Source organism: Myripristis murdjan, chromosome 12 (assembly GCF_902150065.1).
Source record: "Myripristis murdjan chromosome 12, fMyrMur1.1, whole genome shotgun sequence".
Lineage (NCBI taxonomy): Eukaryota > Metazoa > Chordata > Actinopteri > Holocentriformes > Holocentridae > Myripristis > Myripristis murdjan.
Genome location: NC_043991.1, coordinates 11969348 through 11994309, shown reverse-complemented (window position 1 = coordinate 11994309; position 24962 = coordinate 11969348).

Here is a 24962-nt window from a genome sequence, read left to right as displayed (position 1 = left end):
CTCTTCAATAGTGATGCTAATGCTGTGGGCAACATCAAAGTAAGTCCCCAGGCTCTTTGAGTCAAAGAGTCCATGGTCACCTTTACACCTGGCACCACCTTGTATCTGGGTGACATTTATAATCAAAAGATCATATTTGCACCTGGTGTTATTGTGCCTCCATTGTATGCATCAAGTCCACATGGATATTCAATTTCACATTTTGCATGCAAATTCACAAAACCACATTCATAGGTGTTAGGTGGAAAAGAATAAAGCAATAATTTCGAAGGGCCCATTCAAACACACCTGAGTCTGCAATGATGCATACTGGTACAAGCAAACCTCCTACTCTGAGTCCCATTACAGATCACTGAACCAGTCCACCCAGCAGCTCTTCCAGTGTCCAGCTGGTTACCTCTCTCCCTGCCTGCTGAGGTCACTGCAAATGACCAAAATACAGGCTGCAGGGAGCCACAGAACCACTGTACTGTTCTGTGCAGGTGAAATCATTCTGTTGCAGCAATACCTTCACAAACAAAGGAATCTCACACTGAAAGCTGCTCTTTAAGGAAAGTACATTGTTGAACAAGCTGTCAAGTATCATTGATAGGACTGGTAAAACTGGGCAAAGAAGGGCATGTCTCTGGGACACTGGAAAATGCTGTTTAGGTGTCTTAGGTGTTGTAGGCTGAATTCAACAAAATATCAATAAGGGAAGGGGCCCTACTGATAACCCCGCTTACCTGCCAACATTAACCCTGTAAACTATTGTGGATACTGTAGCTAATGAAAGTTACTGCCTGCCATGTGGTACTACAGATTTTTGACAGCATGGCCTTGTGTCTTTTGTGGTTCTTGTTTTTAAATCATCATGCTGTTAAACTCCGAATTAGGCCTCTGTATGATGATTCACCTTGGATTAGGACACAAGGGATATTATTATCATATCCTGTGATTTGATAAAAACACTTAGGACGTAAACTGTGTGGGGACTACTTTCTCCAACACCTTGGGCAGAAGAGGCAGTTTGGAAAGTATTCTGTAATTATCAATGACAAGTGGGATCTGAAGAATGTCATACTTGAAACTGGGAGTATGTGCAATAAATAAATGTTATTTATTATTAAGAAAGAATAAAAAATACCTGACTGTGTCAAGAACCTCTTTTTGGAGTTTAGTGAGAGAGGATGCCCATTAAGATTAGGCCCAAGGGGACACATTTGGAGCCTGAGGTTTTGTTTTGTTTTGAGAAATGGCTGACGAATAAGTCACATTGAATAGTGTTCTTCAATTAATATTCTGTTCCATCCTTAACCTGAGTTTCATTAGTACAAATCCTATATTGAAGAAATTTGAAGCCAATATATGATTTATATACGTCACTTCAATCTGCATTCAGCTTTTCTGCGGTTTCTCATTAAATCCCACCTCCATGTTTAGCCAAGGCAGTGCTGTAGGCTTGAGCTCTCTCTCCTTCAAAGGGCTGACTGCATGAAGGGTAGCTAAGCAAATATGCTTAAAGTCATTAGTCAACACACTAGAATCAATGAAAAGCAGTTTAAAGCCTTCTAAAATAACTAAAAGTCTCACATAATTTACTAACTCTGGGAGTGCAGAATGCAAACACATGCAGGCAGACCTAACTTAGGAAGTGGAAGCCTTATTAAAAAATATAGACTCACACAAGTAAAGGTTCCCAAAAGTCAACTCAGCCGGAGTAACAGCATGAAACAACTCTGAATCATGTATGTGACCTTTACAGTGAATGGCCTTAGTTATAGATAGATAAATAGACTGCTAAATTTATGGCACAGAGTCAGGCCACGAGGTAACAAGGATAGGGAAGTTGCTGAGCTTGAGAAGCAACTCAATTTTCCGAGTTTTGGCAGGGGTGATAAAATATATGCAAAGTTGAAGAAACTGCCTAAAACAACAGGCAAAGCTTAAATGACAGTAAGGGCACCCTCACGCCTTGGTAATCTGGTAATCTAGGATGAGTGAAAGAGAGGCTTTGGGGATTGTCTTCTGTCAGAAGATTGGTGGACAAGATAAAATCAAGGTAAATAAAAGATTTATTTGAAGAGGACCTGACATTTAACACATCAAATATTAGTAGGAACTCTACAGCATGGGAATAAAATAATTTGCACTATCATCTGCAGGCTAACAGTGATTGTGCTTTGAAGAGGGAAAGAGATGAAGCATGGGGAAGTTTGCAGGTTGCTGAGCTTCTCAATTTGCAAAGTGTTTGGCCATTGGAGGGTTGATTTTGATATGCGTCATAAAACAGGAGGTGAGAGTCGGTACTGAAAGATGCCGCAGTTCGACTGACATCACAGACTGTCTCATAGGTGAGACAGCACAGTTTCTCATGATTTGTGTTTTGTATATTTCATATAGCCAACACTGCTGCCACCACCCCCCACCTCCCTCAGACATACCTGAGTACTGACTGGGACTTAATTTTGTCCTTTAGATACCGAAGAATTCACTGAACATGCTTTTCACAGCAAACAAACAAACAGATAAATTAATAAAGAAAAGGCTGAACACATCCACTCGATACGACATGTATAGCAATTTAGCACTTTTGGTGCAGCTTGTAATGCTTCATCTTCATTTATTAGAGCATCTCTGCTTAGGTAGAATATGGTGGGGAGTAAGGGTATGGAGTTAAGGGTTTTCAGGGTACTAGAAGGTTTATATATTTACCTCCAACTTCAGTGTCCTTGGCCAAGCTCAGTGCTTGTAAAAAAGCAGTAAAAATGTCTGTCTTAACAAGTACTTCAGCCTCGTACTCAGTGTTAAAATTTTGTTTTTTCTCTTCTGGGATGAAATAATCACACTTGTTCCAAAGGTAGTTACACGTGATAAGTAACAATTAATATGAGATTAAATTGATTTGTTTCGATGGAGCCTAAGCCTCACCCTATCTTTTGCCACAGTTGTTTTAGTGCAGTGACACATGCACAGGTGTGGTATGAATCACAACTTTTCTTGAAATATCATACAAACCCTGCATGACAACACACCGCATATTCTCATTCGGTCTAACTTGACGCATCCACAGTGCACCCACCCACTCGCACAAGGCTAGCTTTGCTTCTGGCCATCACTCGCACACAAACAGTGCACATGAGCAAGGACACACAAGCGGAGGGGATGCCAGGAATTTGTGTATGTGAGCGAGAACAGTGAATCTTCATGAAATGATGACGCAGATTCATCATCTGATAATAGCATCCCAGTGTTACATTAACAAATCCGAACCTTGAGGTGAATACTGAATTGTATTTCTCGAATGTTATAGAATGTTATTTCCCGCATGGCGTCTTGAAAGCGATTGTATTTTGTCTTGCTTTGCTGCCATTCTGATCATGATAATGTGACATTTCCAGACACAAAGACTGATTTGCAGACATTTCAAGAGAGCCAAAAACCACCTGCCAGGCAACATGGGACTTATTCTGATGCATGACATTCTGGGGGGTCACTCGCCAACCTCATTCCCTCCCCTCACACTTTACATTGTTTTTTACAAAGGTACAGCCCAATAGTAGAGATCCTTTATTCTTTTTTCTTCTTTTGAATCACTCTCTCCCTGTGTATTGCTAGTCTTATGCACACATACACACACACACACACACACACAAATACTTCAGTCTATTTCACCAAGCTATGTATGGAGTGTTAGATTCATTCTCCTCCCCCTTTTTCTCTCATACGCCAGTTGTCAGTCTTTTCACACACACACAAACACACACACACACACACACACACACACACACACCCTCTCTAACTCGGTTCACTTTATTTCTCCAAGGTATGTATAGAGATTCTTTATTCCTTTTTCTCTCTTCTTCCATGCATGTTACTCTACTCTCTCTCTCTCTCTCCCTCCCTATCACTCTCTCCCTCTCTCTCTCTATCCCTCTCTCTCCCACACACGCACACACACACACACACAATATTTAGTGCACACCTTTTCACAAGACATGGACACACCATCATAGACACACACATACATAGTTAATTACATAGGTAGTTTTTTTGTGAAGATATGTGTAAGCTGCTCTAATTCATTGTCTACTCTGTGTGCATATGTGTGTGTGTGTGTGTGTGTGTGTGTGTGTTTGTGTTTGTGTGCGTATGCCCCCATACAATATAAGGGCACCTCTGCCTACATGCCTCCTCACATACTGCTCCTGAGTGTGGGACGGCTCGGTGCAGACTCTCCGCCCTGTGTGAAATTAATTTCTTGGTCTGAGTTTTAGTCAACAATTTTTGTGGATTTGGAGAATTAGACACGCTTACAGTAACTGCCTGCCTCTCTCTCTCTCTCTTTCTCTCTCTCTCTCTCTCTCTCTCTCTCTCTCTCTATCTCTCACACACTCTCTGTAATCAGAATATAGAAAATAAAGATATAATTGGCAGCGGCTTGGCAGTCTGGAATTAATGAATGAGCGGCCACTAATTTGCTCTCCGAATCCAATTGAAGTATTAATGTTCAAGCAGAGAGGGAGGGAGAGAGAGGATGGGATGAGAAAGAAAGTTGCAGGGAGTGGGAGCGCCACAGCCACGGGAAAGCGGGAGGCAGAGAGAGAGAAAGCAAAAGACAAAGTAGAGTGAAACTAGAGGATAGCAGGTGGGAGTGAGTGAGAGGAGGAGAGAGAGGCATTAGGGAATAAATGAGATGGAGTGAGAATGGGAGGAGGAAGAGACGTTCAAGGAGGGAGAGAGAAAAACAGAGAGCAAGAGAGAAGACGCAAAAAGCAAGAGGGACCAGGGTGGCGGCGTGGGAGTAAGTAAGAGAGGGGGAGAGGGCTAGAGAGAGCAAGTGTGTTAGTCTCTGTTCATTACAGGCAGTTAAAAATCTCCCTCTAATCAATGTTACAAGCATGAGAACATTTCCATCTTATTAACAAACTTTTACACAGCGCTCAAGTAAGGCGTTGGAGACAACACACACACACACACACACACACAAACACACTGGGCTGCTGGGATCGAGCAAACCACTTGGAAAATGATCTAACAGATTTTGACTGTGGATATGTGAAGAAATTATTAATCAAACTAAGTCCATTACGGCTAAATTATTCACTGTGAGAAATGATTTTCACATCGTCAGAGGAGCCTGTGAGTGTCAAGTGGCCTAAATTAACTGCACAACATGACTGATTTTTTTTTTTTTTTTTTTTTTTTTTTTCAGTTTTCACCAGGCTGCAAGAAAATTATGTACCCTCTCCCATTAAGTTGCAGTCCTTCACCTCCTAGTTCACCAATACTACTACACTGATACATTCTTAATGTAAGAGTACTAATCTATTTATCTTTCCACATGTATTCAAGTACTTGCATGGTGTCACAATACTTGTAACCACTTGGAGACTGTCCTCTGACAAAAAAAAAAAAACAATAAAGCATTTGTACAGCAGCTTATTATGACGAACAATTACTTTAAAAAGTCAAGTCAAGGTTGCCATCCATCCTGTAAAATATAGAATTGTCCCATTTTTTACACCTAAATACTGCGTCCCATTTTGAATCAATACGGGACACGGCTTATTCCATATTTCCAAGTCGCCTTAAACGCAGCATCATCCCACCCACATTCAGCCTCTTACAGCTAGTATCTGTCGACCCATAGCGTTCAATGGCTTAGTCGGTTCGTTTTAGGCATGTGCAGTGATAGATCGTCAGTGATGGGGTGTGAGAGAGCAGTGATTCCACTCACAGACCGCCAGATATGTCTTAGGCTGCCGCGACTCCCGATACTGCGCCACTGAAATAAAAACGTATGTGGAAATACAAGTGTGAGCAGGGAGATTCAAATGCTTGTCTTGACGGTGTCCGTTAAAATGAATATAAAGCCAACTGCAAAAAATGTCGGCGAGTGTGTGTTTCTGTGGCGCACGGTGTGGCGCCTGGCAGACGTGTGGCAGCGTGCTACAGGACAGTGACATTCCTGCAATGTCAAAACCATCAAAAACCAAACAGCAGTCTCTCAGTGGCTGTATAGGTTGAGGTTTGTTGCAGTTTTGCCCTATAAAGCTGTGAGGTGAAGTATAGTTTTATATTGTGTACTTTTAATGTATGAAACTGATCATTTTTGTGCCACTGCCAATCTTGGCCTGGGCTCTGTTTAAAAAGAGCATCATAATCTTAGTGGGACTTTCTTGGTTACAAAAAGGTCAAATAGGTCACTGTTCTTTGCTCTCACCTCTCCAAGGACCTTCTTCTCTCATCTGCTTGCTAAGAACAAAGATGCTGTGCGCCACATTGCAAAAATTCAAAGTATACCAACCAAAAACAAACAATCACCAAGTTGTAGCATGAGTACTCCTGTCAGCGGACAAAGCTGATGATTAAACTGCAAGATTTGTAGATTATAGTAATAATTTATGTTTTTCTTTTCTATTTAATTTATAACATAAATTTGCATTTATTGATACAGAGATACTCCCATATGGTTTGGGCAAAAATGATAAATTCCACGCACAAAACACTTGTCTGCCACCTCAATCTAGTTGTTTCTATTCCAGTATTTGGTTTGCAGTGTGGCAGTTTTATGTCACATATCTGGACATTTGTCTTCTCTTTGCAAACTGGAGGATGGTTAGAGCTGGACTGAGTGAAGCATCAGTGTTCAGGTATGACTGACAGGCAGTGGGGATGCCTCCTCGCGGAGAGCTCACCCACGATCAGGGTGTCTAAGACAGCATATGTGACAGACAGATGGAGGCCAATCCATAGTCCCTGCTTCTGTTTCACTACAGGGGGCAGTGCATCAAGGTAAATACGCTACACATAGGGGTTTCAAAGTTAAGCAACCCCCACTGTTTAGGCTGTCTGAACGTCTCTTACGTCTTCCTCAAACAACACGGTATCAGCCCAGTAATCACCTGCGTCAATCGCCATGGGGTTTCTGGAACACTGAGTGAGCGTCAGGAATAAGAAACGGTTGTTTTATCTCATACGGGTATAACGTGACAAGGTGGAAGACAACTCACGCGGCCTGGATGCCTCACCACATCCTGATTTCATTTGATCACCTAGTGTGACAGCTTTGAATGGTATAGCTGCAACAAGTTCAGTGATTTTTTTCCCGTAACGTCACTGCACCACACTCCACTACTTTATTTTAGCGCACTGGAATCATACAGGACTAACTACATGAGAGAAGAGATTTGTTCATCAAGTCTAGTTTTATCTGGTCTCCATTATTCCAAACAGCAGGAGGAGACTGGCAGTAACTCAGTCATGACACACTGTGACGATGACAATGAATGATTGACACATGTTGCTTCCTCCTCCCAGCACTTCCCATTTCCTCCCGCCCTCCCTCCCTGCCTTGTCTAGTGTCAAAGTGTCTACTGTGACATTGCCAATCACAAACAGTTTTCAGATATCAAATATTTTCAAACATCATGCAGTCTGGGGAGGCCATGAACAATCTCAAATTCATTCTATTCAGCAACAACAAATCCAACAAGATTTTTTTTTTTTTTTTTTTTGTCTCCTTGAACCTTTGGATCTGATTCACGGCAAACTGGGGAATTTAGCTTCAAATGTGAAACGCATAGCGTCTCTTTGATTCCAGTTTAATCTTTACAAGCAGCTTTGAAAGGACTGTTCAATCACGCTTTCCGCAGTTGAGAGTTATTTTGAAAGTTATTTTGAAAATTAAACCGCCGCTACCCTCAGTTGACTTGGGGGGAAGTCAATCATGCATTTACATCCTCTCATTTCAGCTATTGTAATTCTCTGCCGCCGCCTCGCTCCAGAGTCCCTCGCACGGCGCCAGCTTATGCAAAATGCTGCCCCATCCATTCAATCTGGTGCCAAACATCACCATCATATCACCCTGTCTCCCTTGCTTTTTAGTTTTACAATTAAGATTTCTTTATTTATTTTTATTATTTTGTTTTTAAAAAGTACTTATTTATCTATTTATTTGCTCTTTTGTTTACTTTGACAGCATGCCATGATTTAGTCCCTGGCTACATCTCTGACCTTTTTGGCTCTCCTGTCTGTTACGCAGTCGACTCTCAGGAGTAATGAAGACCGAGTGTTTTCCTCTTAGAGTCCCTTTACTGTGAAAATGCCTCTCTGAGGACTTTATGAAAACTAAATCATTTCAAACTTTAAATGAAATCAAAGCTTAAAGCCCATTTGTAGACTGCCTGTAACTTCCTGTATTTATTTTTAATTCTTTTTCTTAAGTTATTAGCTATTTTTAATGTAATCATTGCTTTTAAGTGATTTGTAAAGTGTTTTTGAACGGTTGAAACTAAGGGATTTCTTAAGGACTGACAACTTAATATTCGCTAAACTTCTGGTGTCAAACGGCAAAATAAGAAAGGCCATCTTAAATGGCCAGGGATGCGATGCTGATGCTTGTCTCCCACATTTTGTTTCCATCTCTATCCATAACTTTGTGTAGTCACCGATCCAGATACAACTGTGTTTTCTCTTTCATTACTCGATTCCACTCTCTTCACATTTTTGTCCTCATCTCTGTCTCCATCATTACTCCTCATCTCACCCCTCTCCTTCTTTTCCTCCCCACTTCTTCTGAGAATAATTAGCAATTCAGAAGCAGTAGAATAAACCTCCGGACTGTTATTATCTTGTCTCCTCCTTGATCCTCTCTTCAATTTTATCCATAAGGTCAAACACTGTGAAAGCCCTTGAAAAAAGCTGCATTCACATTTAGATGGTAAATGTTCTGCTGCTATCTTGGATACAATACATTTTCAGTTGGTGATGATGATTAAATCTGACTTTACTGACTTTGAACTAAATTCTCTACGTTCCCAGATTGCCCCGGTGCTTTGTACGTGTTGAGTCACTGAAACTGTGCACGGTCCAGGTCGCTGAACGAAAGTAATGCACCAGCTGCCTTAAAGCTAGAATGGCCTGTGATCATAACGTCACCAAGCTGACACCCCCAAACCAGCTTGAAAAATTTGGCCGAAGAAAAACAAAAGATGTTTTCCCTTCCCTGGGAATTCGCCATGAAGATGCCCTTGAACAAGACATTTAACCATTGGACGCTCCAATAAAGCATCTCTTTGGCCATCTGCACTGTGACGTATGCATACTGGACTGCTCTCAAATGTGAGGGAGTGGAAGATCCTCCCATCCCTGTTCAACTAACACCTCACTCCATGGCTGATCCTGTAAATATTCATCTTCATTTAAAGGACAAGTCCACCCTCAGATATTCTCAACTATTCATTTTTTGGACAGCGCTCAGAAAAGTAGTGTGGAAATTATTTCTGCTATCAAACTCCATTGTAGCCTTGCTGAAAATATTTATGTTTGGCCTGTTATCTGCAGGAATCAGACCACTATACTACCTAACAACAAAATGGCCCTAATAGGTATGGAATCCCTTATTTGTCCAGTTGCTCAGTGGACAAAGGTGAATATTATGTCACCAGTAAGCTGAGTTTGAATCTGGTCTGGGACCTTTGCTGTATGACATGTCCCATCTCTTTCTTATGTTTCCTGGATCTCTACACCGTTCACTGTCCAATAGAGGCAAAAATTGAAAAAAGAAAAAAAAAAAAAGAAAGAAAAGAAAGAAAGAAAGAAAAAAAATCAATAAATAGAATTTTCAAATTTAATTTAAATTTAAAGAAATTGTTATGTAATTGTTCAATTAATTTTAATAGTTTGGTCCTCCTGTCTCATCCAACCAAACAACACACACCAAGCAAAACTATCAAGAGAATGTTGAAAGTTGGATATCTCCCACTCCTGGATCCGTCACTTTGGAGAAACTAAGTGGTTTTCTGCCAGGAACCTTGGACCTTCATTCATGTTTATCATCAATGTTTGTAGCTTCTCATTTTTTCCAACCAGATTATCTTCAAAATTCCCCGATTCTCTGCTGTAATACCATGGGATATTAAACATCTCAAAGCCTTTTTTCTCTTCACACACACACACACACACACACACACACACACACACACACACACACACACACACACACACACACTCACACTGTCACTGCACACACACGACACTATCTCTAAGGTGCCACAGATGAGATAGTTTTTGTTCATTCCCTAGAGTCATGTGTATTGTGCGTGTGTGTGTATTGTGTGTGTGCTTGTGTAAAATGACAGCCCATTTTGCTACTTGCTCTCTTTCCCCAGCTCCTTCTCTCATCTTCTCTGCCCAGTTCTCTCCAATAAAACCTGATAGTTGCCATCATAATCTTCTCCTCTTACCCTGTCCTGTCATTCAGCTGGCCAAGTGCCCTTCCCTCTCCTTCCCTGCAGTAACATGAATGGCCTTTGGCGTGCTGGTGGACTAATAATGGCCAGACTGATTATGGACACACAACATGCTTTAAGGCAGTGGTTACCACACCAGTCCTCAAGGCCCTCCCGTCCTGCAGGTTTTTGTTGCAGCTATACTCTTGCACTCCTGACCCAATTAAGATCCACATGCATTCATGCACGCCCTGTTCAGGTAGATCTGTTTCAGCCAGCAGCAAACCGTGACTGTTAAACCTCGGCCTTCTGCCCCCGCATCATGACAGCCCACAAGTAATGAGCGGACTATATCCCCGGACACTGCAGATAATCCACAGATCGGGCATGCCGCGTCATAAAATGTGACAATATGATTCATACCATATCATCAAAGAGGAAACTGTTAATTACATTTGAAAATGTGAACATATTTTAAGGTTACTCGCAGCGATTCCCCAGCAGCAGGTGGGTTTCATGCGGCCACACTGTGCGTAATTACGCACGGGGTACAGCGGTAACTTCATTGATTAAAATCTCCAGATACTCACACAGGATCTAATGTTAACTAACGCTCTGTGTCCTTACACATCAGTGAGGTCACAAAAATTATTTCAAAGGCTAAATGTTTAATTCTGTTCCCCCTCAGGAGTTCATTTGGGTAAATGGTGATCTTGCCGGATTGCCGGCTAGTCCATTTTACCATCTCAGCACAGTAATTCCGCATAATGAATGTTTTCCCAAATACAATTTAACATACACAAAACAGTGGCAGCGGCGGCCAAAATAAAAATCACTTGGCACGGCGGCCTATTAAAAATAGCTTACCGTTTGATGATCATTTGAAAATGAAGTACATCCTCCAGGCGGGCCTCTCCAGTCGTAGGTTTTTATGCGCTCCAGCGGATGGAGTGACCTCTCCACAGAGGCAGTGGACACAGGGATCGTCAGGATGAGGCAGGTGACAGTGTACACTTGCGCCATGCTTTCTTTCAGTTCTTTTTGGACGAGAAACTGATGAATGTCGGCTGGACTCTTGCTCGCAAAGTCAGACATGCCGTACATTACGGACGGCTGAGTTGGATAAACTTCCTGAGTCAGAAAATCCATCTTTGGCCCAGGACCCGCAGACAATCCCAGCAATAAATCCTGTCATCCATGGGCACCGCATTACATGTAGTTGACGGTGTTGAAATGCCTCTCAAAAGCCTTGTTTTTTTTTGCACCAAATTAAGGTCTAGTGTAGGTCTTCCCTTGCTGATTAACTCCACCTTCTCACTGAATGTTAATCTGGAAAACGGCGTGTTTAATAATCTCGAAACGATATCCTCCCCACTGGCGGCGCTATTCGCGGCTTCCAATACAAACCAACAACACAGGCTAGCTAGCTAGTTTGTTTACCGTTTTTTGTCGCTAGTTTGTGATTTGCCCGGGGGACAGCAGGCGGGACTTGTCATGAAGTTTGCGATAACAAAGTCCACCCATTCGTAGGGCAAATATGATTGGTCAGTTTGACTGTTATTTGAAATTAGTTTCTTATTGAATTAACCCTCTGTAAATTTACCGCGGGCCCGCTGTATTTCCCTCCCAGCACCTGCAGGGGGAGACAAAGGGCTTCTTTCATTTAACCATTCACACTCCAACACAAACTGAACAGGCAAATCTGAAGGGTTTATTTCCTCAGAAACATTTTAGATGTTGATTGTCAAATTATGAGTTGATAAAATAAAACTGGAACTGATGATATTTTAAATATTGTTTTTAGACTATCTTAGGCCCCCTCTAAGGACCTAGAGGGCGCTGACAGTTCCCCTACTGGTTTCAGCCAATCAGCATGAAGCCTTTAAATAGAGCAGGTGTGAAAGAGAAGAGTTGGAGCAAACACCTGCAGGACCATTTTTTTGGAACCACTGCTTTAAGGAGTGATGAAGGAAGATATGAGGAAGAGTTGATCTCTGTAACTTTTATGATAACTTACCTGTCCTCATATCTCACTGCAGTGTCTCTACATGTGAGGCCACATATGAAGTGCAAAATAAGTGTTCTCTCAATCCCATTTCTATAATCCATTATGAAGTTAAAGCTGTAATAAGTGATTTCTGACTACGAGAGGCTGTTGAGAGTTCAAACTCTCAACACCCTTGTTTTCCATCCACCCATTCATTTTAAAAATCCTCGCTGATGTTTCTCAACAAATAGAGTCAGCCCTGCCTCTGAGTTCATGGTAAATTGCCTGTAGCCTATACAAAACAGAAAGTTGAGTTGAAAAAATGATTAGAATGGGATGGAAATGAGGGATACATTTCACCCTCATTAGGCTCTTGTTGGATTACTTGGATTATTTTGTCTCTGGCCTCCAGTTTCAAACTATGAAGCTGCAGATTGCTACAAGGTAGGCTGCCTTGAATGAACCTTTTCTGTCGTCACAGTGTTGTTTGCAGAGACAGAGGCACTCGTGGTGGATCTGAATGCAGAATGTGCAATTTCAGAGAAGTTTTAGATTTAGCGGAAGCAGTGAGCGGTGCTTGCATGGTGGATAGAAGACCCACACTGATGACTCTCACACTGCAAGGGGTCATTTTATTGTAAGAATGCATCTTGCTTAAAAAAAAAAATCTATCTATGTATCCAGAAAATAACATCCATTAGTGCTCCAACCCATATTTGTATAAGTGTATAAACGTGGCTTCAGCAAAACAACCTTGAAGCTTTGAAACTGTTTGATGCAAACCGTCTGTGTCGCTTATGCTTTAACTAATTTCATCCAGGAAGGCACATCTGAAAGAATGTGAAAGAAGTGACCTTGCACCTTGCCTTCAGTGCAAAGGAAGTTTACTGTACTGTTTATGCTCTATATTTAATATGAGGGGACACACCATTAGCATGCCCATGACCAATTTTGGGTACAGAGATAGTTGAAGACTTACTTGTGTATATCAGTGTTTCAGTTCATCCTACCACTCTGTCACACTCTTTTTATCTTCCCTCCCTCACCATTTTGAACCCTCACAGTTGAGTGTGTGTATTCCTCCAGTTGCTTTAGTTGTGGTGTTTGTGTGATTAAATGTGTGTGGTTTTAAGACTGTGTGTATGTGTGGGTGCCCTGCCTGTGGGTACATCTGCATTTAAGCACGTTGTGTCCATCAAGTCAAGTCAAGTGTGACTTTATTATCCAGAGCAGGAAATTCATTTGGTCAGGGTACAACACATTCATCCACGCAGCCACAAACAAAACAAATCATCAACACACAACAGCAGAGGTTCTTTAACTGTTGCTCTGCCCAGTGTTATTGCCTCTGTGTAACACAACCACATATATGTAATAAGTAAATGTAAATATTTCAAAAAGTCCATATCAGAAGTGCTGCACATACAAACTTTACTTTGATGAATTAATGAATTATGTGCTTATGAATTAATATGGGCTAGGTTGGATTAAACTTTTTAGTCTCAGGTTTCATAGTTTAAATTTGTCCTACTTATTATAACATTTAAAAAAGTGGACAGTGCATACTGCATGTCAGTGCATGACAAAAAAAAAAAAAAAAAAGTAACTGAGCCAACTTTCAAAGGACTAAAAGTGTTATCTGCCTCTACAACCTACTGTTGGATTTGTCATTTCAGACGCATGCTGTGCAGCCAAGCTTGGTTCAAACCCACAGAATTTTGTTTTAAATTCTAGTGGAGATCCCAGGGTTTCCAGCAATCCCCAAAATGTCCTGCTGAATGACAGGGAAATGGGTGTAAAATGATGTCAGATGTAGTGATGCAGCCATAAAACAATGGCATCTTGGCTTCAGTGAGGTGCTGCAACCGAGACATGCAGACATTGTCAGCATTGTTGTACAATATGGAAGATAAGTGTTTTTTTTTGTTTTTGTTTTTGTTTTTTTTTTCACTTTTAAGGCAAAGGGGAAAAGGGAAAAGGAGGATTTAAGGGAAGAGTAGAGTTCAGGGATAAGGCATGGATTGATGTAAAAATTCATTAAAGTGCAAACTTACATTTAGAATGAGTTTTTGGACGGATTTGACTGATAAAGCCTATTGTTAAATTTAGATTTCCCTTCCACCCATTCATTTTAAACTGCAACATATACTACAGTTAATGAGTAGCCTGGAGATAAATTCCTACAATATAAATGTCAGGTTTTATTGAGGCTTTGGGTGCTGGTGGTTGGACTCCAGTCAGATTCGGACAGAATTTTTCTCGGGCTTCACTTGAGGTTTCGTTCAACATTTTGTCCTGGGTCGCTGGCTCAGGTCAGGCTCAGCCGTGGTTGGATTCAAAATATCAGGACAGGCTGAAACTTGGATTCTTTGGTGTTATATTTTATTTTCTTTTATATCACATATTCTCTGGTATTGGGGGCAGTTTTCTTGATGTAGTGGCACCCTCCTCTTATATAGCCATATAGGGGTAAGGCTGGCATCCATCACCTGACCATGTGACACTGCAGTGAAATCTCCATGGGAGGTCTGGCAAGGCCTTAGCTGTAATTCCTACGTGTGTTTTTACTAGTTGGTTTCTTTCATCTTTTTACAGATAGGCTCACTAAACCAGATCCTGTCATTTGTTCCCATGTGAACTAAGGCTTTTTTCAGGCCGTAACCACACCACACACATACACATGCCAATACACACGTACGCAAAGGGAGCTGCTCTCCGTCTGTGACCACACCACACACACACACACACACACACTCCCAGATCACATACAGAATGACAGGCAGCACACACATTTGTAAAGTGAGCTACTTCCAGCCTGTGACCAAACCACACATGTTCAGACATACACACACAATGACAGGCAGTGCACACACTCACACACACACACACACACACACACACACACACACACACACACACACACACACACACACACACACACACATACACACACACACACACAAAGCACATGCACATGTACATTACCACACACACATGCCATGCAGATTTTGACACACAACCTGTATGTGGCACAACACACACACACACACACACACAGAGAGAGAGAGGCCGGCACAGAAACAGCTGAAATACACATGCATACACGCACACACGCACACACACACACACAGGCCTAAGCCACATTACCAGTGTGTGTCTTTTCATGGTGTCTTTAAAAAAGGCAGTCTGTATTTTATGAACCTTCCTTTGGCTATGGTCAGTTCCTTTTCACAACAACACAATTTTTACAACACACACACACACACACACACACACACACACACACACACACACACACACACACACACAAACAGCTTACCATAAGCCCAGCCCTTCATGCACTTCCAAGAATATTTGGAAGTCAAATTAAACACAGAAATGTTAACAGCTATGCCTTATCTGGTGTTTGCAAAGCTGCTCTTTTTTTCCCTCCTCCTGTCGCTCTCCTTTCCTCTCTCCTTCTCTGCCTCTTTTTATACTCTCCCTCTATTCATTCCATTCCTTTCTTCCTCATCCTACTTGTCCACTTTTTTTCTCTTCTCATTCAACCTCTTTCTGTCCAAATTCAATTTATTATATGGATGCTTGATTGGCATGACTCAAGAATCCATATAATGCAACAGAAGAAGTTGACAAAAATTAAATACCTTGACTATGAGTGAAAGACAGGATTAAACACACCTAATGTTGCCATTTATACAGAAAAGTTGCCCATTCCCTAAATTTGGGTCATCAATAAACACAAACAAACCACAAAAATGTGCACATAAATTTGCAGATAAAATGACACAAATGGTTAGTTGACTGTGGTTCTGCATTCATAACCATCATCCGGCCAAACTGTCCTCGCTGTTGCTCTGCTGGTGGGTTTTGGTCATCTTGACGGATAGATAGCAATTTGTCTAGCTGGCATTCGACTTGTCAGACCCCCTCGCTGTGATTGTAGATTAACCACAGTGAGGGATGCTGCTCCCATCACCCACCTCTACTGCCTGTGAAATAATGACCATGCCTCCAGCTGAGATTTGCAGATGACACCATCCTAGTGAGCTGCATCACCAACAATTATGCAACCATGTACAGAGAGCTGGCTTTGCTTCCGTGACTAAAAACCTTGCGCCGAATACTCTCAAAACTGCTGAGATGAGTATTACAAACAGCGTGTTCTCCGAAATTGCCCAATGTTGGCACTAATGAGCACAGTCCTCCATCACTGAGAAATTAAAAATGCAAGTAGGTGGGGAGGAGGAGACTGGGAATGTCTTGAAATTCTAGTGGGTGGGGATGGTTTAGTCCCAAAATAAATTACAGACTGGAAAACCAGAAATCTCAGCACTTGAGAAGTAATCTTTTTGGTTGTTAGTATTGATCAACAACATTATCAGCCCCTACAGATATAGTATATGGTCTGATTTGGGGCAGCAAAAAATGTTGCCTTTTAAAATCTGTCTTCCCACTTCACACCAAAAAAAAAAAAAAAACTTATCAAAAAGAAACAGTATTTGATAGATGCAAAAGGGTGGCTCTTCAGCTTTTCAGGCAGCATAACTGTCAATCATTTCTGTTGGTATAGCATCTGTCAGTCATTCTTCATGGCAGTCCCTGTCAATCATTTGGAGGAGAGTTGGTCCTGTGTGTTCAGTTAATTGAGCAGGGAAGTGGCACCTCTTCCCCTTGAGAAAAAAAAAAAAAAAAAAGAATGGTGGCTTGGTTGTTTTTTTCCTGACTACTCACCTGTGGTTGCTACATATCTGAAAGCTTTTGTTTGTGATAAGGCAAAGTCTCTGCAATGGGCCTGCAAAGAGAAAGCTTGATGGCAACCTTTTTCTCAAGTGTTCATAGCTATTTCGAGTAGATAGCTACGGTGCAACTGCCCTTGCCTTGGGTATTAAATGCTTTCAAGACAACAGAGTGAGTGAGCTTTGTCTGGTGGTGGCATGAGCCTCAGGATAACTGATACAACAGTTAGTTCTGTTAGGGTGATTTGATTGGACAAAAGGCTTTCCATGAGTGCAGGTATACAGTATAACAGCATTTGGACGTCTTACCATTATGCATCTCCCCCGTTAACTAGTTAATTACACTAAATTGAATGAGCTACATTATAACAAACTTTGCAACAGGACAGCACTGTGGAGATAAATTATGTCTGGTCTTCAGAAACTGCCTTTATCGCTAAACCACTGAATCCACAGCACTGCGGTGACCGCTTTGCTTCTGGGTCCAACGCACAACATTTGCCTTGACCATCCTCATGTGTACAGCATGAGGATGGTCACGTCCAACCTGATCTCACAGAAATCCGTGAAATGAGCACGACCTCTTAACAACGCATTGCGTGCTCCTGGCACATAACCTGTTATAATTACGTCTGGCCACCACAGAAACAGCGTCCACTGAAAGTCAATTAGGATCCGTGTCGTATGGCCACCACGCAAACGCTGTCCACTGAAAGTCAATTTCACGTGGGTGGTAGTTCATAGATCCCGGAAGTGCAAATTTAATCAAAATAAAATAATAAAATAAAAAATAAAAAATCGCCAGTTTTCTAGACTAGGCCTACCATATTGACCCGCATAAAAGACGACCCTGATATTAAGATGACCCCTCTTTTTCAAGACCATTTTTTGGAAAATAGGCTACTTTTTATATGGACAAAATCTTGTCTGAATAAAAAAGCCACCGGCCTGCATCAGGCGGGTCGGCCGCGGCACCGGCTGGTACCGCGCCCACCCGGTCAGGTCTGCGGGATCTGACAGGTGAACGGTCAGTGCCGCGGTCGGCCCGCCTGGTGCTATGGCCGGTAGGAGTAGGCCTAGTATCTAACATGGAAGGGCGCAAGCCAGTAATTTCGCCTAGGGCGGCACATAGGCAGAACCGCCACTGTATAGTTTATAATGTCATCATTTTCATATTTTTCTAGTCCACAAAAATCACATTTTAAGCCATTTTGAAATCAATGAACGAAATTTTATTTTAATCTGAAAAACACCGGCGTTACCAAGGCAACGCGCTTCATGCTACCTGGTGACTCCCGGCTTCTCGGCTTCAAAGACGTCACGCCGTGGGTGGTGGTTCATAGATCCCGGAAGTGCAAATTTAATCGGTATTCTGAAAAAAAGGTCTGATTATTAGCCATAACGTTGTAACCACCCAAGGCAGACTTACCACGAGCTATGAGGATGTGTAACGATGGCATGTGTCCACAAGTCCCGTATAATATCAACTTTATTTTAAGAAAACACGTTTTATTTGCGATATCATATCACGGAGAAGCACTACATTACCCATAATCCTAGTGTTTATCAGCGACGTGTCTGAATCGACAGCTTTCATCAATAAAGTCAATAAAATCTAATAAAGTGCATGAAAGTTGATAATATGCTGATATGTTACGCCATTGAACACAACCCTTTCAGTCAGCGAAACAGAGCGGGTCGACAAACCGTGGAAACACGTCAAAAATAGCACTAAAGATTTATATAGTCTATATATATATATTTTTTTTTCATAACACATCTTTACTCGTGGTATAAACATAGGCTACATGTTAAGGTTATGCTTTTGCTGTTGAAAAACTACCGTATGTATGGTTTTTAAACCTAAATTCACAATGTTTATCCTAACCCGGAAGAGGGGTACCAGAACTACAATTCGTGCAGAGTTGCAACACACAGAGCAGTCCTGCGCCATAGCTTTTGTAGTTCTAACATGTTATGTCTATTATATGAAGTGGTGATCACTAATTTTGCAATCTTAATCAAAGTTTTTGGGTGTGGGAAGAACGCCTGAATGGTCAGATTTTAATTTTTTTTTTCTTAAGATAGTGAAATCATGTTTTTTCCATGTTTTGACACTAGTCGGTGGCGCCCCCTATTGGTTTGCCATCGGACATGATAGTAGAGGTCAAGAGCTTTCCAAAAATGTTGACCCCATGTCTGTGCCATTTTTTGTTGCTGCACTGTAAGCCTTTAAAAGTGTCTCAGGTGCAAGGTTCAAAGGGCACTTGTGGGGAGCAGGAACTGCCCACTGGTCTCACACTGAGATATGTTACTCCATAGGTCAAGACCTTTCAAACGATGTCTTCATTGTTGTTCTGTGACAAAGTTTGATTTTCATCGTGCTCCAAGTCAAGGCTGTCTCAGGTATACATCTGCAGACCTCTTTTAGGGCCAAGCTTGATAAAATCAGTCAAACTTCTTTAAGGGGGTATGTAATGGCCAAATTTATTTAGAATATTGATGTTAGTCATATACACAGGCATACTTTTCAATTTGGACCATTTCAAAGCTTTTTTTCCCCATAAAATACTCAATGTTTCATATTTCAGATTTTCCCATTAACTTAATATGGCCACCTGAGACACTTTTAAAGGCTTACAGTGCAGCAACAAAAAATGGCACAGACATGGGGTCAACATTTTTGGAAAGCTCTTGACCTCTACTATCATGTCCGATGGCAAACCAATAGGGGGCGCCACCGACTAGTGTCAAAACATGGAAAAAACATGATTTCACTATCTTAAGAAAAAAAAAATTAAAATCTGACCATTCAGGCGTTCTTCCCACACCCAAAAACGTTGATTAAGATTGCAAAATTAGTGATCACCACTTCATATAATAGACATAACATGTTAGAACTACAAAAGCTATGGCGCAGGACAGCTCTGTGTGTTGCAACTCTGCACGAATTGTAGTTCTGGTACCCCTCTTCCGGGTTAGGATAAACATTGTGAATTTAGGTTTAAAAACCATACATACGGTAGTTTTTCAACAGCAAAAGCATAACCTTAACATGTAGCCTATGTTTATACCACGAGTAAAGATGTGTTATGAAAAAAAAAATATATATATAGACTATATAAATCTTTAGTGCTATTTTTGACGTGTTCCGACGGTTTGTCCACCCGCTCTGTTTCGCTGACTGAAAGGGTTGTGTTCAATGGCGTAACATATCAGCACATTATCAACTTTCATGCACTTTATTAGATTTTATTGACTTTATTGATGAAAGCTGTCGATTCAGACACGTCGCTGATAAACACTAGGATTATGGGTAATGTAGTGCTTCTCCGTGATATGATATCGCAAATAAAACGTGTTTTCTTAAAATAAAGTTGATATTATACGGGACTTGTGGACACATGCCATCGTTACACATCCTCATAGCTCGTGGTAAGTCTGCCTTGGGTGGTTACAACGTTATGGCTAATAATCAGACCTTTTTTTCAGAATACCGATTAAATTTGCACTTCCGGGATCTATGAACCACCACCCACGGCGTGACGTCTTTGAAGCCGAGAAGCCGGGAGTCACCAGGTAGCATGAAGCGCGTTGCCTTGGTAACGCCGGTGTTTTTCAGATTAAAATAAAATTTCGTTCATTGATTTCAAAATGGCTTAAAATGTGATTTTTGTGGACTAGAAAAATATGAAAATGATGACATTATAAACTATACAGTGGCGGTTCTGCCTATGTGCCGCCCTAGGCGAAATTACTGGCTTGCGCCCTTCCATGTTAGATACTACTCCTACCGGCCATAGCACCAGGCGGGCCAACCGCGGCACTGACCGCTCACCTGTCAGATCCCGCAGACCTGACCGGGTGGGCGCGGTACCAGCCGGTGCCGCGGCCGACCCGCCTGATGCAGGCCGGTGGCTTTTTTATTCAAACAAGATTTTGTCCATATAAAAAGTAGCCTATTTTCCAAAAAATGGTCTTGAAAAAGAGGGGTCATCTTAATATCAGGGTCGTCTTTTATGCGGGTCAATATGGTAGGCCTAGTCTAGAAAACTGGCGATTTTTTATTTTTTATTTTATTATTTTATTTTGATTAAATTTGCACTTCCGGGATCTATGAACTACCACCCACGTGAAATTGACTTTCAGTGGACAGCGTTTGCGTGGTGGCCATACGACACGGATCCTAATTGACTTTCAGTGGACGCTGTTTCTGTGGTGGCCAGACGTAATTATAACAGGTTATGTGCCAGGAGCACGCAATGCGTTGTTAAGAGGTCGTGCTCATTTCACGGATTTCTGTGAGATCAGGTTGGTCACGTCCTAATTACAAAGGCGGAAGGAGTGTGTTGTAATGTCAGAAGCTCAAAACAAGGGGGCTAACTGAGAGGAGGGGAGAGGAGAAGGGAATGTGTTAAAGTTAAGAATGCACAGCACAATTTTATTTGATCAGATAAGGTGAATTTAGGCCACTTCAGCTGCATATTTACGGTGACATTAAGGCTGGAAAGACAGAAGTATTTCTTTACATGAACATTTTAAGTAGTACAGCTTTTACTTTCACTTTCTTGTGAAAATGGAAGTTTTTGCTTGGAAAAATCAATTTCAGTTTAGCATACCCAACCTGTCATTGATGGAACAATGCAACTGATAGATGAAAGAGAAATTTTCAATTACTGATACCAACACTTGCTATTTTCTACAAAGCAAGTGACAAAGTGTAGAAATACTTACTGAGTGATTTCTTAACTACATATTGCTTGTTTGAAGTAGAGATGGAAGCTACCTTGCTACACAGAAACTGTTTCTAGGGTCCTGTGTGATATTTCAAGGTTGCCCAGCGTCATATTGCATTGTCTGTTTTGTAGATTAGAAGACTTGCTTTGTTAGACAGTTTGAAGTGAAAACAGATAAGATGGGAGTAAAATGCTCCAGAGTGATTTAAATAATAATAATAATAATAATAATAATAATAATATGGCTGACACCTTAACCACTAGGATAGCACTGAAGCTGCTCTTTAAGAGAATTTTGCCCCCTCTCCTTTCAGAGACTGTGCATGCCGATGCTCCACAGGAAACTTGATTGCCAGATGGCTTGCCCTTTCTTTCAGGCTTCCTTGGTCCCACTTGTTGGCTAGAGCCAACACCTCTGAGAAGGTGTTGCAAAGGTGAAAACCAGACGGCGCTCTTGTACTTGTGTGAAGCAGGAGCTGCAGCTTGTGTTTGGCGCTGTTTGCTGTTAATTTGCACTGTTTTACCTTTTTTATTCTACAGAACTTTGGATTTTATCTGGATATGCTTTTTTTTTTTTTTATCATGAAGGTAGTTTACACTGGGATCTGTGTTGGTTGCACATTGGACACTTATAAGCTGATTTACCTGTGGACACCTCCATGGCACCAGTTTCTGTGTCAGCGGGATCATTTTCAGCCAAGAGTCACTTTTGTCCCTCTGTCCACTTACAGTAAGTGAAAATATTCCATATATCCCTCAATCACTTTGTTGCAACAGACTTAACATAACAGAAAATGGATCACTGTCTAAAACTCCTCAGAAAAACAAGAGGGAGGAGAGGAGGCATTCAATGCAGGTTGAGGAAATACGGCCTGCTGGTTCCCTCCACTTCCGACAGTCTTGTTGTCTAACGTTTAGTCCATCCACAGCAGGTTGGATGAATTGGAGGCCCAGGCCAGATGTAACCATGACTTTAAAGAGACATGCTTTTACTGAGAAATTGCTGGGAGGTGTGGATCTCAGCGAGGATCTTCATATCAGCGGCTTTCAGTACCCGTGTGTATGGACAGATCACCTGGCATTACACACAAATCCACAAGTGGTGGAGTGTGTTTTCATATTAATGAGAGGTACTGTAACACCGTATTGATCCAGGATAAAATATGTCCCCCCGATCTGGAGCTGCTATCCATTTCGCTTCGCCACTTCTACTTGTTGAGGGACTTAACTCAGCTCTTCTTCGCTGTGGTTTACATTCCCCTATGGGCTGTCACATTGACCACCCAGCTGATCGCGGAGCTGACCGCCAGACTGGACGCTCTCTCTCCTGACGCATCAAAATTCATTTCAGGAGATTTTAATCACTGCCAGATACGTAGGACTTTTAAAAACATGAACATATGAACAGCATGTGACATGTGTAACTTATAACAAGAACTCTATTGACCTGCGTTATGGCCCAGTGTGTGGCGCTTATAGATCTCTACGTATGCCTTCCTTTGGAGCATGCTACCATAACAGAGTTCTTCTCCTCCTATATACAAGCCCTTATGCAAGTGTCAGGAGCAAACAGTAAAACAGTAAAATGCCGGACAGATGACAGCATCGCCAGCTTCAGTCGCCTGTTTTGACTGTGCAGACTGGGATGTATTTTATAGCTCATGCAATGAAGTGGCAGAAACTGTTTCCTCTCACATTTCCTTCTGTGTAGACCCAAACACTCCTTGTAAAAAAAAAAAAAAAAAAAAAAAAAAAATCAATCTTATCTAATAACAAACCATGGGTAACCAAAGAACTAGAATCTGTTCTAAACAAGAAAAAAACATGTTTTCTTTACAGGTTGTTGGGATGAAAAGAAAGATATTAAAAGAGAAGTAAAAAATGAGATAAGGAATGTGAAAGGACTGCATAAGGATTAGGTGAAACACAAGCTCGGCAGTGGTAATCTGTGTGGAGCTTGGAGAGGCATCAAGTCTATGTCCTCTTTAAATCAGAAAGTCAGTGACAGGAAAGCTCTTAAAATGGAGGAAATAAATGATGTAGATCTCCTTGATGTTTTTACTGATTTTTTTTTTTTTTTTCAGTCGCTTTGGAAAATAATAGCTTTTCAGAAAACCTCCCTCTCTGTCTCTCTGTCCTCTGTGTAAAATTGTTCTCAATTAGGAAGGAGGTGTAAGAAATCAGCTTAAACATAACATTAGGAAGGCGCCTGGTCCAAATCAAATTTGGGTGCGCACACTTTGATTCTGCACAGTGGTACCTGTCCACAAGGTCACTTATCCAAAGCCACTGAAGGACTTCAGACTGGTTGCATTAATATTGTTAATTATGAAAAGCTTTGAAAAATGTGAAAAACCTTGTTCTTTTAACTGTGGATTTTATTTCTTGGTCTGATGACAACTTTTTAGACTTAAATGTATCCAAAGCCAAAGACATGATTTTTTAAAACTAAAGGCAGCACAGGAGTGCATCATTCACAATGAAAAAGTGGACTTTGTAAAATCATACAAACACCTAGGGATGTATTTAGATGACCAATTTAAATTCGATGTGAACACTGATGCTGTTTTGAAAAGGGGGCAACAGAGAATTCACCTCTTACGGAGGCTTAATTCTTTTTCAGACAGTCCTGTAAATCCTCTGTCGTTTTTATCAAATCTACTATTGAGAGTCTTCTTTGTTTTTCTTTTATCTGCTGGTTTCCCGGCCTCTCGGTTAGAGACGGGAACAGTCTGAACAGTATTGTCCTAAAATCACAGGTGTCAAACAGAGAGATCAGCAGATCCTCCATGAGGCTCAAAGCATTTTAGTGTCCTTCGCTCATGTTCTTTTATGTTTTATTTTCTCTGTTGCCATCAAGACGTTGGCATGTTTTCCCTGCCTGTAAAACTAACCAGTACTCAAAATCCATCATCTCCTCTGCAATCTGCTTGCCAAATGCTACGTGTTCTTTTTATATCTCTCATTATGGACTTTTACCTTTTTACCAGACTGATCTATTTATCTTTTTATTAGACTGGTACTCAACACTGGAATTTATTTTTATTTTATTTTATACTTTAGCTCTAATGCATAATTTATTGTTGTCTGTATGTCACTGTGTTTTATTAATGTATTTTGTGTACAAGCTGATCCATACAAATTGCCCCTATGGGGATTAATAAAGTTGTTTAAATTAGAAATCGAAGATGAAAAAAAAAAAAGCAATAGTAGGTCACTCACATGTGATACTGTTGAACTATCTCCATTAAATGATAAGGAGAGTCCTGAAGTGAAATCCTATATA